General features: G+C 62.7%; 2 non-coding genes across 2 annotated transcripts; both read left to right on the top strand.

The window, feature by feature from the left end:
* The first annotated feature begins 3,650 nt into the window (after positions 1 to 3,650).
* On the top strand, positions 3,651 to 3,769 carry LOC131865274 (5S ribosomal RNA). Its single transcript, XR_009364002.1, has one exon. It is a non-coding gene; the product is annotated as a 5S ribosomal RNA (ribosomal RNA).
* Positions 3,770 to 11,523: 7,754 nt separating this feature from the next.
* LOC131865262 (5S ribosomal RNA) lies at positions 11,524 to 11,642 on the top strand. The gene has a single exon (XR_009363991.1). It is a non-coding gene; the product is annotated as a 5S ribosomal RNA (ribosomal RNA).
* Positions 11,643 to 14,786: the final 3,144 nt, after the last annotated feature.

Raw genomic sequence — 14,786 nt, 5'->3', positions numbered from 1 at the left:
CGCACCAAGGCGCGCAACCCAGCCGAGGTGCCCACCCCGGCGAAGGTGCACGCGAGGTGCGCACCCGGGGCAAACCGGGCTCCGACTTCGTGCACGCCATGGTGCCCACCGCGGCGAAGGTGCGCACCCGGGGCAAACCGGGCTCCGACTTCGTGCACGCCGCACCTTGGAGCACACTTCGGAGCGCTCCTTGGTGCGCACCATGGTGCCCACCAGGCCGCGCAACCCAGCCAAGGTGTGCGCACCAAGGTGCACGCGAGGTGCGCACCCGGGGCAAACCGGGGTCCGACTTCGTGCACGCCGCACCTTGGAGCACACATCGGGGCGCTCCCGGGTTCGCACCGGCGTTGCGCACCGTGGTGGGCACCTCGGAGCACACCAAGGTGGGCAGCGAGGTGCGCACCTTTGATGCGATGCCTTCACTAATTTCCATAAAAGGCAAAAAAAAAACGAGATTTTAAAATTTCCGTTTTGAAAGATAGTGAGAAAAAGGGAATGCTGGTGCCATCTTGAGCCCGCCCTGGTGCGCAGCCCAGCCAAGGTTTGCGCACCAAGGTGCCCACCCTGGCGAAGGTGCGCGCCCGGGCAATTAACCCAACTTCCAACTTCGCGCGCGCCAGGGTGGGAGCGCACCCAACAACCGGGCCTGGGAAGAGCCAATGCGAGAAACCCCACCAAACTCTCTGACAAAAAAAGAGGGGGCGCTCCAGTAACCCCGCTTCGGAGCGCACCCTGGGCAAACCCAGCCAAGGTGCCCACCCCGGCCAAGGTGCAGGCGAGGTGCGCACCCGGGGCAAACCGGGCTCCGACAACGTGCACGCCGCACCTTGGAGCACACTTCGTAGCGCTCCCGGGTGCGCACCTCAGAGCACACCAAGGTGGGCAGCGAGGTGCGCACCTTTGATGCGCTGCCTTCACTAATTTCCAGAAAAGGCAAAAAAAAAAGGAGATTTTAAAATTTCCGTTTTGAAAGATAGTGAAAAAAACGGAACGCGCGTGCCATCTTGAGCCCGCCCTGGTGCGCAGCCCAGGTAAGGTGCCACCCTGGCAAAGGTGCGCACCCGGGCAATTAACCCTACTTCCGACTTCGTGCGCGCCAGGGTGGCAACCGGGCCTCGGAAGAGCCAATGCGAGAAACCCCACCAAACGCTCCGACAAAAAAAGAGGCGGCGCTCCAATAACCCCGCTTCGGAGCGCAGCCGGGGCAAACCAAGCCAAGGTGCCCACCCCGACGAAGGTGCACGCGAGGTGCGCACCCGGGGCAAACCGGGCTCCGACAACGTGCACGCAGCACCTTGGAGCACACTTCGAAGCACTCCCGGGTGCCCACCGGCGTTGCGCACCGTGGTGGGCAGCGAGGTGCGCACCTTTGATGCGTTGCCTTCACTAATTTCCAGAAAAAGGCAAAAAAAAATGAGATTTTAAAATTTCCGTTTTGAAAGATAGTGAAAAAAAAGGAACGCGGGTGCCATCTTGAGCCCGCCCTGGTGCGCAGCCCAGGCAAGGCATGCGCACCAAGGTGCCCACCCGAGGTGCACACCCGGGGCAAACCGGGCTCCGACTTCGTGCAGGCCGCACCTTGGAGCACACTTCGGAGCGCTCCTTGGTGCGCACCATGGTGCCCACCAGGGCGCACCCGAGGCAAACCGGGCTCCGACTTCGTGCACGCCGCACCTTGGAGCACACATCGGAGCGCTCCCAGGTTCGCACCAGCGTTGCGCACCTTTGATGCGCTGCCTTCACTAATTTCCAGAAAAGGCAAAAAAAAACGATATTTTAAAATTTCCGTTCTGAAAGATAGTGAAAAAAACGGAACGCGGGTGCCATCTTGAGCCCTTCCTGATGCGCAGCCCAGGCAAGTTGTGCGCACCAAGGTGCCCACCCTGGCGGAGGTGCGCGCCCGGGGCAAACCGGGCTCCGACTTCGTGCACTGCATGGTGCCCACCAAGGCGCGCAACCCAGCCAAGGTGCCCACCGCAGCGAAGGTGCACGCGAGGTGCGCACCCGAGGTGCACACCCGGGGCAAACCGGGCTCCGACTTCGTGCACGCCGCACCTTGGAGCACACTTCAGAGCGCTCCTTGGTACGCACCAGGGCGCGCAACCCAGCCAAGGTGCTCACCCCGGCGAAGGTGCACGCGAGGTGCGCACCCGGGGCAAACCGGGCTCGGACTTCGTGCACGCCGCACCTTGGAGCACACATCGGAGCGCTCCCGGGTTCGCACCAGCATTGCGCACCTTTGATGCGCTGCCTTCACTAATTTCCAGAAAAGGCAAAAAAAAGAAAAAAATGAGATTTTAAAATTTCCGTTTTGAAAGATAGTGAAAAAAACGGAACGCGGGTGCCATCTTGAGCCCGCCCTGGTGTGCAGCCCAGGCAAGTTGTGCGCACCAAGGCACCCACCCTGGCCAAGGTGGGTCACGGGGTGGGTCCTAGGGTGGGTAACGGGGTGGGTACTAAGGTGCGTGCCAAGGTGGGTCATAGGGTGGGTGCCAAGGTGGGCACCAGGGTGGGTGTGCACCAACCCTAGCCAGGGTAGGTCACGGGGTGGTTGTCGGGGTGGGCGTCAAGGAGCCAAGGTGGGTGGCAAGTAGCCAAGTTGCGTGCCAAGGTGGGTGTCGGGGTGGGTGCCAAGGATCCAAGGTGGGTGCCAAGGAACCAAGGTGGGTGTCTGGGTGGGTGCCGAGGTGGGAGCCAGGGTGGGTCCCAAGGTGAGTGCAAAGGTGGGTGCCAGGGTCAAGGTGAGTGCCAATGTGGGTTCCAAGGTGCCAGGGTCAGGGTGAGTGCCAATGTGGGTTCAAAGGTGCTAAGTTGGGTGCGAGGTTGGGTGCGAGGGTGGGTGGGTGCCAAGGTGTGCTAGGTGGAAGCCCGGGTGGGTCGGCATCCCATGGGTGTCGAGTTGGGTGCCTGATGGGTGCTTCTTGTCAAGTTTTAGTCGTCGGGACTCATTTCGAGCCTTAGAGGTCGTTTCTTGTCCGGTTGCCCTGTCTTCGACCTGGGAACCCAATTTTGGTCCTCGGGTCCCATTTTTTTTTGTCTCGCATCCCACTTTTGGCCTGTGGCCTTTTCGGGGTCGATTCTCGTTTTGGGCATCAGAGCATGTTTCTTCTCCTAAAACCCAATATTTGTTTATTAAGTCTCGGAACACATTTTTGTTCTCGTGGACCCATCATGGGTCTTGGAACGCATTTGTGGTCCTTGGGTCCCATTTTGCATCCCGAAACTTGTGTTTTGGTGCTTGATCCCTATTTTGGGTGCCCACCTTGCACCAAGTGCGCACCCGGGGCAAACCGAGCGCCTTGGTGCACCGGGGCAAGATCGAGCGTGCACCCGAGGCGCCCCGAACATGCACCAAGGTGCACTCGGCCCACATGTGAGCGCAGGTCGTTGCGCCCGAGGTGGTGTGTGGGCACCGCGTTGCAGACGGGACACTGCACGCACACGACGCCCCCTACAGGTGCACGCACGTAGGCCGGGCCGGGTGCACACCCGACGCCCTAGCAAGGTGCGCGCACCCGGGCAGGGCTCACACTTGGCGAACGGGGCGCACTTCGCGAGGGAGGGTGTGCACCTCGACGGGGGTGGGTGGCCGGGGTGGATTCGCACGTGGGTCGCGGTTTGCTAAGTACACACTGCGACAAGCTCATAACGGGTGCGATCATACCAGCGTTAGTGCACCGGATCCCATCAGAACTCCGCAGTTAAGCGCGCTTGGGCCGGAGTAGTACTGGGATGGGTGACCTCCCGGGAAGTCCCGGTGTTGCACCCTTTTTTAGTTTTTCGCCGGGCATCGCAATGCTATTTGAATAAACCTTTTGCCCGTTTGCGTTCTCGTCGGGGCCGGGCCGGGCCGGGGTGCGCTGCCCGCACTACCGCGCGCGCGGGGGCGACACCGAGCGCGCACCCGAGGCGCCCCGAGCACACAGGCCACGGTGCAACCCGGGCGTTGTGCGCGCACCCCGGTGCGCCCGAGGTGCTGCGCGCGCACCCAGGTGAAATCGGTGTGCACCTCGGCCAGTGCGCGCTCGGTCGAGTCGCGCACGTTGGCCAAGGTGCACGGTGATGTTTCTTACTCTAAGGTTCCGCACCAGACGCCCGGGACAGGTGAGCGAAGCTGGGCGGGGCCGGGTGCGCGGCCGGGGCAGGTGCACGCAGCTGGAGAGAGCTTTGGAGCACACTTCGGAGCGCACCAATGATGCGCTCCATTCAAAAGTTTCCTGAAAAGGCAAAAAAAGTTGAGATTATAGAATTTCCCACTTGAGAGATTGTAAAAAAAAAAAATTTAAAATGAAGGAAACGCGGGTGCCAAGGTGTGCGCAGCCCAGCCAAGGTGTGCGCACCAAGGCGCCCACCCTGGCGAAGGTGCACGCAAGGTGCGCACCCGAGGCAAACCGGACAATTAACCCAACTTTCGACTTCGCGCGCACCTTGGAGCGCACTTCGGAGCGCTCCTTGGTGCGCACCAATCTTGGGCACCTCGGAGTGCACCATGGCGCCCACCAAGGTGCGCACCCGGGGCAAACCGAGCTCCGACTTCGTGCGCACCTTGGAGCGCACGAAAGGTGCGCACCATGGCGCCCACCAAGGTGCGCAGCCCAGCCAAGGCGTGCGCATCAAGGTGCGCACCCTGGCGAAGGTGCGCACCCGGGGCAAACCGAGCTCCGACTTCGTGCGCACCTTGGAGCGCACAAAAGGTGCGCAACCCAGCCAAGGTGTGCGCACCCCGGTCAAACCGAGCTCCGAATCGTGCGCACCAGAGGTGCACGCCATCGTGCGCACCTTGGAGCACACTTCGGAGCCCTCCTTGGTGCGCGCCGATGTTGCGCACCTCGGAGCGCACCCGGGGAAAACAATGCAATTAACCCGACTTTCGACTTCGTGGGCACCTCGGAGCGCTCTCGGGTTCGCACCTCGGAGCACACCGAGGTGCGCACCTTTGATGCGCTGCCTTCACCAATTTCCAGAAAAGGCAAGAAAACATTGAGAAGGTGTGCGCACCGAGGTGCCCACCCTGGCGAAGGTGCACGCGAGGTGCGCACCCGGGGCAAACCGGGCTCCGACTTCGTGCACGCCGCACCTTGGAGCACACTTCGGAGCGCTCCTTGGTGCGCACCAGGGCGCGCAACCCAGCCGAGGTGCCCACCCCGGCGAAGGTGCACGCGAGGTGCGCACCCGGGGCAAACCGGGCTCCGACTTCGTGCACGCCATGGTGCCCACCGCGGCGAAGGTGCACGCGAGGTGCGCACCCGGGGCAAACCGGGCTCCGACTTCGTGCACGCCGCACCTTGGAGCACACTTCGGAGCGCTCCTTGGTGCGCACCATGGTGCCCACCAGGGCGCGCAACCCCGCCGAAGGTGCACGCGAGGTGCGCACCCGGGGCAAACCGGGCTCCGACTTCGTGCACGCCGCACCTTGGAGCACACTTCGGAGCGCTCCTTGGTGCGCACCATGGTGCCCACCAGGGCGCGCAACCCCGCCGAAGGTGCACGCGAGGTGCGCACCCGGGGCAAACCGGGCTCCGACTTCGTGCACGCCGCACCTTGGAGCACACTTCGGAGCGCTCCTTGGTGCGCACCAGGGCGCGCAACCCAGCCGAGGTGCCCACCCCGGCGAAGGTGCACGCGAGGTGCGTACCCGGGGCAAACCGGGCTCCGACTTCGTGCACGCCGCACCTTGGAGCACACTTCGGAGCGCTCCTTGGTGCGCACCATGGTGCCCACCAGGCCGCGCAACCCAGCCAAGGTGTGCGCACCAAGGTGCACGCGAGGTGCGCACCCGGGGCAAACCGGGGTCCGACTTCGTGCACGCCGCACCTTGGAGCACACATCGGGGCGCTCCCGGGTTCGCACCGGCGTTGCGCACCGTGGTGGGCACCTCGGAGCACACCAAGGTGGGCAGCGAGGTGCGCACCTTTGATGCGATGCCTTCACTAATTTCCATAAAAGGCAAAAAAAAAACGAGATTTTAAAATTTCCGTTTTGAAAGATAGTGAGAAAAAGGGAATGCTGGTGCCATCTTGAGCCCGCCCTGGTGCGCAGCCCAGCCAAGGTGTGCGCACCAAGGTGCCCACCCTGGCGAAGGTGCGCGCCCGGGCAATTAACCCAACTTCCAACTTCGCGCGCGCCAGGGTGGGAGCGCACCCAACAACCGGGCCTGGGAAGAGCCAATGCGAGAAACCCCACCAAACGCTCTGACAAAAAAAGAGGGGGCGCTCCAGTAACCCCGCTTCGGAGCGCACCCTGGGCAAACCCAGCCAAGGTGCCCACCCCGGCCAAGGTGCAGGCGAGGTGCGCACCCGGGGCAAACCGGGCTCCGACAACGTGCACGCCGCACCTTGGAGCACACTTCGTAGCGCTCCCGGGTGCGCACCTCAGAGCACACCAAGGTGGGCAGCGAGGTGCGCACCTTTGATGCGCTGCCTTCACTAATTTCCAGAAAAGGCAAAAAAAAAAGGAGATTTTAAAATTTCCGTTTTGAAAGATAGTGAAAAAAACGGAACGCGCGTGCCATCTTGAGCCCGCCCTGGTGCGCAGCCCAGGTAAGGTGCCCACCCTGGCAAAGGTGCGCACCCGGGCAATTAACCCTACTTCCGACTTCGTGCGCGCCAGGGTGGCAACCGGGCCTCGGAAGAGCCAATGCGAGAAACCCCACCAAACGCTCCGACAAAAAAAGAGGCGGCGCTCCAATAACCCCGCTTCGGAGCGCAGCCGGGGCAAACCCAGCCAAGGTGCCCACCCCGACGAAGGTGCACGCGAGGTGCGCACCCGGGGCAAACCGGGCTCCGACAACGTGCACGCAGCACCTTGGAGCACACTTCGAAGCACTCCCGGGTGCCCACCGGCGTTGCGCACCGTGGTGGGCAGCGAGGTGCGCACCTTTGATGCGCTGCCTTCACTAATTTCCAGAAAAAGGCAAAAAAAAATGAGATTTTAAAATTTCCGTTTTGAAAGATAGTGAAAAAAAAGGAACGCGGGTGCCATCTTGAGCCCGCCCTGGTGCGCAGCCCAGGCAAGGCATGCGCACCAAGGTGCCCACCCGAGGTGCACACCCGGGGCAAACCGGGCTCCGACTTCGTGCAGGCCGCACCTTGGAGCACACTTCGGAGCGCTCCTTGGTGCGCACCATGGTGCCCACCAGGGCGCGCAACCCAGCCAAGGTCTGCACACCAAGGTGCCCACCCCGGCGAAGGTGCACGCGAGGTGCGCACCCGGGGCAAACCGGGCTCCGACTTCGTGCACGCCATGGTGCCCACCGCGGCGAAGGTGCACGCGAGGTGCGCACCCGGGGCAAACCGGGCTCCGACTTCGTGCACGCCGCACCTTGGAGCACACTTCGGAGCGCTCCTTGGTGCGCACCATGGTGCCCACCAGGGCGCGCAACCCAGCCAAGGTGTGCGCACCAAGGTGCACGCGAGGTGCGCACCCGGGGCAAACCGGGGTCCGACTTCGTGCACGCCGCACCTTGGAGCACACATCGGAGCGCTCCCAGGTTCGCACCAGCGTTGCGCACCTTTGATGCGCTGCCTTCACTAATTTCCAGAAAAGGCAAAAAAAAACGAGATTTTAAAATTTTCGTTCTGAAAGATAGTGAAAAAAACGGAACGCGGGTGCCATCTTGAGCCCTTCCTGGTGCGCAGCCCAGGCAAGTTGTGCGCACCAAGGTGCCCACCCTGGCGGAGGTGCGCGCCCGGGGCAATCCGGGCTCCGACTTCGTGCACTGCATGGTGCCCACCAAGGCGCGCAACCCAGCCAAGGTGCCCACCGCAGCGAAGGTGCACGCGAGGTGCGCACCCGAGGTGCACACCCGGGGCAAACCGGGCTCCGACTTCGTGCACGCCGCACCTTGGAGCACACTTCAGAGCGCTCCTTGGTGCGCACCAGGGCGCGCAACCCAGCCGAGGTGCCCACCCCGGCGAAGGTGCACGCGAGGTGCGCACCCGGGGCAAACCGGGCTCCGACTTCGTGCACGCCATGGTGCCCACCGCGGCGAAGGTGCGCACCCGGGGCAAACCGGGCTCCGACTTCGTGCACGCCGCACCTTGGAGCACACTTCGGAGCGCTCCTTGGTGCGCACCATGGTGCCCACCAGGCCGCGCAACCCAGCCAAGGTGTGCGCACCAAGGTGCACGCGAGGTGCGCACCCGGGGCAAACCGGGGTCCGACTTCGTGCACGCCGCACCTTGGAGCACACATCGGGGCGCTCCCGGGTTCGCACCGGCGTTGCGCACCGTGGTGGGCACCTCGGAGCACACCAAGGTGGGCAGCGAGGTGCGCACCTTTGATGCGATGCCTTCACTAATTTCCATAAAAGGCAAAAAAAAAACGAGATTTTAAAATTTCCGTTTTGAAAGATAGTGAGAAAAAGGGAATGCTGGTGCCATCTTGAGCCCGCCCTGGTGCGCAGCCCAGCCAAGGTTTGCGCACCAAGGTGCCCACCCTGGCGAAGGTGCGCGCCCGGGCAATTAACCCAACTTCCAACTTCGCGCGCGCCAGGGTGGGAGCGCACCCAACAACCGGGCCTGGGAAGAGCCAATGCGAGAAACCCCACCAAACTCTCTGACAAAAAAAGAGGGGGCGCTCCAGTAACCCCGCTTCGGAGCGCACCCTGGGCAAACCCAGCCAAGGTGCCCACCCCGGCCAAGGTGCAGGCGAGGTGCGCACCCGGGGCAAACCGGGCTCCGACAACGTGCACGCCGCACCTTGGAGCACACTTCGTAGCGCTCCCGGGTGCGCACCTCAGAGCACACCAAGGTGGGCAGCGAGGTGCGCACCTTTGATGCGCTGCCTTCACTAATTTCCAGAAAAGGCAAAAAAAAAAGGAGATTTTAAAATTTCCGTTTTGAAAGATAGTGAAAAAAACGGAACGCGCGTGCCATCTTGAGCCCGCCCTGGTGCGCAGCCCAGGTAAGGTGCCACCCTGGCAAAGGTGCGCACCCGGGCAATTAACCCTACTTCCGACTTCGTGCGCGCCAGGGTGGCAACCGGGCCTCGGAAGAGCCAATGCGAGAAACCCCACCAAACGCTCCGACAAAAAAAGAGGCGGCGCTCCAATAACCCCGCTTCGGAGCGCAGCCGGGGCAAACCAAGCCAAGGTGCCCACCCCGACGAAGGTGCACGCGAGGTGCGCACCCGGGGCAAACCGGGCTCCGACAACGTGCACGCAGCACCTTGGAGCACACTTCGAAGCACTCCCGGGTGCCCACCGGCGTTGCGCACCGTGGTGGGCAGCGAGGTGCGCACCTTTGATGCGCTGCCTTCACTAATTTCCAGAAAAAGGCAAAAAAAAATGAGATTTTAAAATTTCCGTTTTGAAAGATAGTGAAAAAAAAGGAACGCGGGTGCCATCTTGAGCCCGCCCTGGTGCGCAGCCCAGGCAAGGCATGCGCACCAAGGTGCCCACCCGAGGTGCACACCCGGGGCAAACCGGGCTCCGACTTCGTGCAGGCCGCACCTTGGAGCACACTTCGGAGCGCTCCTTGGTGCGCACCATGGTGCCCACCAGGGCGCACCCGAGGCAAACCGGGCTCCGACTTCGTGCACGCCGCACCTTGGAGCACACATCGGAGCGCTCCCAGGTTCGCACCAGCGTTGCGCACCTTTGATGCGCTGCCTTCACTAATTTCCAGAAAAGGCAAAAAAAAACGATATTTTAAAATTTCCGTTCTGAAAGATAGTGAAAAAAACGGAACGCGGGTGCCATCTTGAGCCCTTCCTGATGCGCAGCCCAGGCAAGTTGTGCGCACCAAGGTGCCCACCCTGGCGGAGGTGCGCGCCCGGGGCAAACCGGGCTCCGACTTCGTGCACTGCATGGTGCCCACCAAGGCGCGCAACCCAGCCAAGGTGCCCACCGCAGCGAAGGTGCACGCGAGGTGCGCACCCGAGGTGCACACCCGGGGCAAACCGGGCTCCGACTTCGTGCACGCCGCACCTTGGAGCACACTTCAGAGCGCTCCTTGGTACGCACCAGGGCGCGCAACCCAGCCAAGGTGCTCACCCCGGCGAAGGTGCACGCGAGGTGCGCACCCGGGGCAAACCGGGCTCGGACTTCGTGCACGCCGCACCTTGGAGCACACATCGGAGCGCTCCCGGGTTCGCACCAGCATTGCGCACCTTTGATGCGCTGCCTTCACTAATTTCCAGAAAAGGCAAAAAAAAGAAAAAAATGAGATTTTAAAATTTCCGTTTTGAAAGATAGTGAAAAAAACGGAACGCGGGTGCCATCTTGAGCCCGCCCTGGTGTGCAGCCCAGGCAAGTTGTGCGCACCAAGGCACCCACCCTGGCCAAGGTGGGTCACGGGGTGGGTCCTAGGGTGGGTAACGGGGTGGGTACTAAGGTGCGTGCCAAGGTGGGTCATAGGGTGGGTGCCAAGGTGGGCACCAGGGTGGGTGTGCACCAACCCTAGCCAGGGTAGGTCACGGGGTGGTTGTCGGGGTGGGCGTCAAGGAGCCAAGGTGGGTGGCAAGTAGCCAAGTTGCGTGCCAAGGTGGGTGTCGGGGTGGGTGCCAAGGATCCAAGGTGGGTGCCAAGGAACCAAGGTGGGTGTCTGGGTGGGTGCCGAGGTGGGAGCCAGGGTGGGTCCCAAGGTGAGTGCAAAGGTGGGTGCCAGGGTCAAGGTGAGTGCCAATGTGGGTTCCAAGGTGCCAGGGTCAGGGTGAGTGCCAATGTGGGTTCAAAGGTGCTAAGTTGGGTGCGAGGTTGGGTGCGAGGGTGGGTGGGTGCCAAGGTGTGCTAGGTGGAAGCCCGGGTGGGTCGGCATCCCATGGGTGTCGAGTTGGGTGCCTGATGGGTGCTTCTTGTCAAGTTTTAGTCGTCGGGACTCATTTCGAGCCTTAGAGGTCGTTTCTTGTCCGGTTGCCCTGTCTTCGACCTGGGAACCCAATTTTGGTCCTCGGGTCCCATTTTTTTTTGTCTCGCATCCCACTTTTGGCCTGTGGCCTTTTCGGGGTCGATTCTCGTTTTGGGCATCAGAGCATGTTTCTTCTCCTAAAACCCAATATTTGTTTATTAAGTCTCGGAACACATTTTTGTTCTCGTGGACCCATCATGGGTCTTGGAACGCATTTGTGGTCCTTGGGTCCCATTTTGCATCCCGAAACTTGTGTTTTGGTGCTTGATCCCTATTTTGGGTGCCCACCTTGCACCAAGTGCGCACCCGGGGCAAACCGAGCGCCTTGGTGCACCGGGGCAAGATCGAGCGTGCACCCGAGGCGCCCCGAACATGCACCAAGGTGCACTCGGCCCACATGTGAGCGCAGGTCGTTGCGCCCGAGGTGGTGTGTGGGCACCGCGTTGCAGACGGGACACTGCACGCACACGACGCCCCCTACAGGTGCACGCACGTAGGCCGGGCCGGGTGCACACCCGACGCCCTAGCAAGGTGCGCGCACCCGGGCAGGGCTCACACTTGGCGAACGGGGCGCACTTCGCGAGGGAGGGTGTGCACCTCGACGGGGGTGGGTGGCCGGGGTGGATTCGCACGTGGGTCGCGGTTTGCTAAGTACACACTGCGACAAGCTCATAACGGGTGCGATCATACCAGCGTTAGTGCACCGGATCCCATCAGAACTCCGCAGTTAAGCGCGCTTGGGCCGGAGTAGTACTGGGATGGGTGACCTCCCGGGAAGTCCCGGTGTTGCACCCTTTTTTAGTTTTTCGCCGGGCATCGCAATGCTATTTGAATAAACCTTTTGCCCGTTTGCGTTCTCGTCGGGGCCGGGCCGGGCCGGGGTGCGCTGCCCGCACTACCGCGCGCGCGGGGGCGACACCGAGCGCGCACCCGAGGCGCCCCGAGCACACAGGCCACGGTGCAACCCGGGCGTTGTGCGCGCACCCCGGTGCGCCCGAGGTGCTGCGCGCGCACCCAGGTGAAATCGGTGTGCACCTCGGCCAGTGCGCGCTCGGTCGAGTCGCGCACGTTGGCCAAGGTGCACGGTGATGTTTCTTACTCTAAGGTTCCGCACCAGACGCCCGGGACAGGTGAGCGAAGCTGGGCGGGGCCGGGTGCGCGGCCGGGGCAGGTGCACGCAGCTGGAGAGAGCTTTGGAGCACACTTCGGAGCGCACCAATGATGCGCTCCATTCAAAAGTTTCCTGAAAAGGCAAAAAAAGTTGAGATTATAGAATTTCCCACTTGAGAGATTGTAAAAAAAAAAAATTTAAAATGAAGGAAACGCGGGTGCCAAGGTGTGCGCAGCCCAGCCAAGGTGTGCGCACCAAGGCGCCCACCCTGGCGAAGGTGCACGCAAGGTGCGCACCCGAGGCAAACCGGACAATTAACCCAACTTTCGACTTCGCGCGCACCTTGGAGCGCACTTCGGAGCGCTCCTTGGTGCGCACCAATCTTGGGCACCTCGGAGTGCACCATGGCGCCCACCAAGGTGCGCACCCGGGGCAAACCGAGCTCCGACTTCGTGCGCACCTTGGAGCGCACGAAAGGTGCGCACCATGGCGCCCACCAAGGTGCGCAGCCCAGCCAAGGCGTGCGCATCAAGGTGCGCACCCTGGCGAAGGTGCGCACCCGGGGCAAACCGAGCTCCGACTTCGTGCGCACCTTGGAGCGCACAAAAGGTGCGCAACCCAGCCAAGGTGTGCGCACCCCGGTCAAACCGAGCTCCGAATCGTGCGCACCAGAGGTGCACGCCATCGTGCGCACCTTGGAGCACACTTCGGAGCCCTCCTTGGTGCGCGCCGATGTTGCGCACCTCGGAGCGCACCCGGGGAAAACAATGCAATTAACCCGACTTTCGACTTCGTGGGCACCTCGGAGCGCTCTCGGGTTCGCACCTCGGAGCACACCGAGGTGCGCACCTTTGATGCGCTGCCTTCACCAATTTCCAGAAAAGGCAAGAAAACATTGAGAAGGTGTGCGCACCGAGGTGCCCACCCTGGCGAAGGTGCACGCGAGGTGCGCACCCGGGGCAAACCGGGCTCCGACTTCGTGCACGCCGCACCTTGGAGCACACTTCGGAGCGCTCCTTGGTGCGCACCAGGGCGCGCAACCCAGCCGAGGTGCCCACCCCGGCGAAGGTGCACGCGAGGTGCGCACCCGGGGCAAACCGGGCTCCGACTTCGTGCACGCCATGGTGCCCACCGCGGCGAAGGTGCACGCGAGGTGCGCACCCGGGGCAAACCGGGCTCCGACTTCGTGCACGCCGCACCTTGGAGCACACTTCGGAGCGCTCCTTGGTGCGCACCATGGTGCCCACCAGGGCGCGCAACCCCGCCGAAGGTGCACGCGAGGTGCGCACCTGGGGCAAACCGGGCTCCGACTTCGTGCACGCCGCACCTTGGAGCACACTTCGGAGCGCTCCTTGGTGCGCACCATGGTGCCCACCAGGGCGCGCAACCCCGCCGAAGGTGCACGCGAGGTGCGCACCCGGGGCAAACCGGGCTCCGACTTCGTGCACGCCGCACCTTGGAGCACACTTCGGAGCGCTCCTTGGTGCGCACCAGGGCGCGCAACCCAGCCGAGGTGCCCACCCCGGCGAAGGTGCACGCGAGGTGCGTACCCGGGGCAAACCGGGCTCCGACTTCGTGCACGCCGCACCTTGGAGCACACTTCGGAGCGCTCCTTGGTGCGCACCATGGTGCCCACCAGGCCGCGCAACCCAGCCAAGGTGTGCGCACCAAGGTGCACGCGAGGTGCGCACCCGGGGCAAACCGGGGTCCGACTTCGTGCACGCCGCACCTTGGAGCACACATCGGGGCGCTCCCGGGTTCGCACCGGCGTTGCGCACCGTGGTGGGCACCTCGGAGCACACCAAGGTGGGCAGCGAGGTGCGCACCTTTGATGCGATGCCTTCACTAATTTCCATAAAAGGCAAAAAAAAAACGAGATTTTAAAATTTCCGTTTTGAAAGATAGTGAGAAAAAGGGAATGCTGGTGCCATCTTGAGCCCGCCCTGGTGCGCAGCCCAGCCAAGGTGTGCGCACCAAGGTGCCCACCCTGGCGAAGGTGCGCGCCCGGGCAATTAACCCAACTTCCAACTTCGCGCGCGCCAGGGTGGGAGCGCACCCAACAACCGGGCCTGGGAAGAGCCAATGCGAGAAACCCCACCAAACGCTCTGACAAAAAAAGAGGGGGCGCTCCAGTAACCCCGCTTCGGAGCGCACCCTGGGCAAACCCAGCCAAGGTGCCCACCCCGGCCAAGGTGCAGGCGAGGTGCGCACCCGGGGCAAACCGGGCTCCGACAACGTGCACGCCGCACCTTGGAGCACACTTCGTAGCGCTCCCGGGTGCGCACCTCAGAGCACACCAAGGTGGGCAGCGAGGTGCGCACCTTTGATGCGCTGCCTTCACTAATTTCCAGAAAAGGCAAAAAAAAAAGGAGATTTTAAAATTTCCGTTTTGAAAGATAGTGAAAAAAACGGAACGCGCGTGCCATCTTGAGCCCGCCCTGGTGCGCAGCCCAGGTAAGGTGCCCACCCTGGCAAAGGTGCGCACCCGGGCAATTAACCCTACTTCCGACTTCGTGCGCGCCAGGGTGGCAACCGGGCCTCGGAAGAGCCAATGCGAGAAACCCCACCAAACGCTCCGACAAAAAAAGAGGCGGCGCTCCAATAACCCCGCTTCGGAGCGCAGCCGGGGCAAACCCAGCCAAGGTGCCCACCCCGACGAAGGTGCACGCGAGGTGCGCACCCGGGGCAAACCGGGCTCCGACAACGTGCACGCAGCACCTTGGAGCACACTTCGAAGCACTCCCGGGTGCCCACCGGCGTTGCGCACCGTGGTGGGCAGCGAGGTGCGCACCTTTGATGCGCTGCCTTCACTAATTTCCAGAAAAAGG

The sequence above is a fragment of the Cryptomeria japonica genome, unplaced genomic scaffold (assembly GCF_030272615.1).
Source record: "Cryptomeria japonica unplaced genomic scaffold, Sugi_1.0 HiC_scaffold_107, whole genome shotgun sequence".
NCBI classification, from domain to species: domain Eukaryota; kingdom Viridiplantae; phylum Streptophyta; class Pinopsida; order Cupressales; family Cupressaceae; genus Cryptomeria; species Cryptomeria japonica.
Note: the sequence above shows the minus strand (reverse complement) of the source record. Positions and strands in the feature narration are given on the sequence as shown.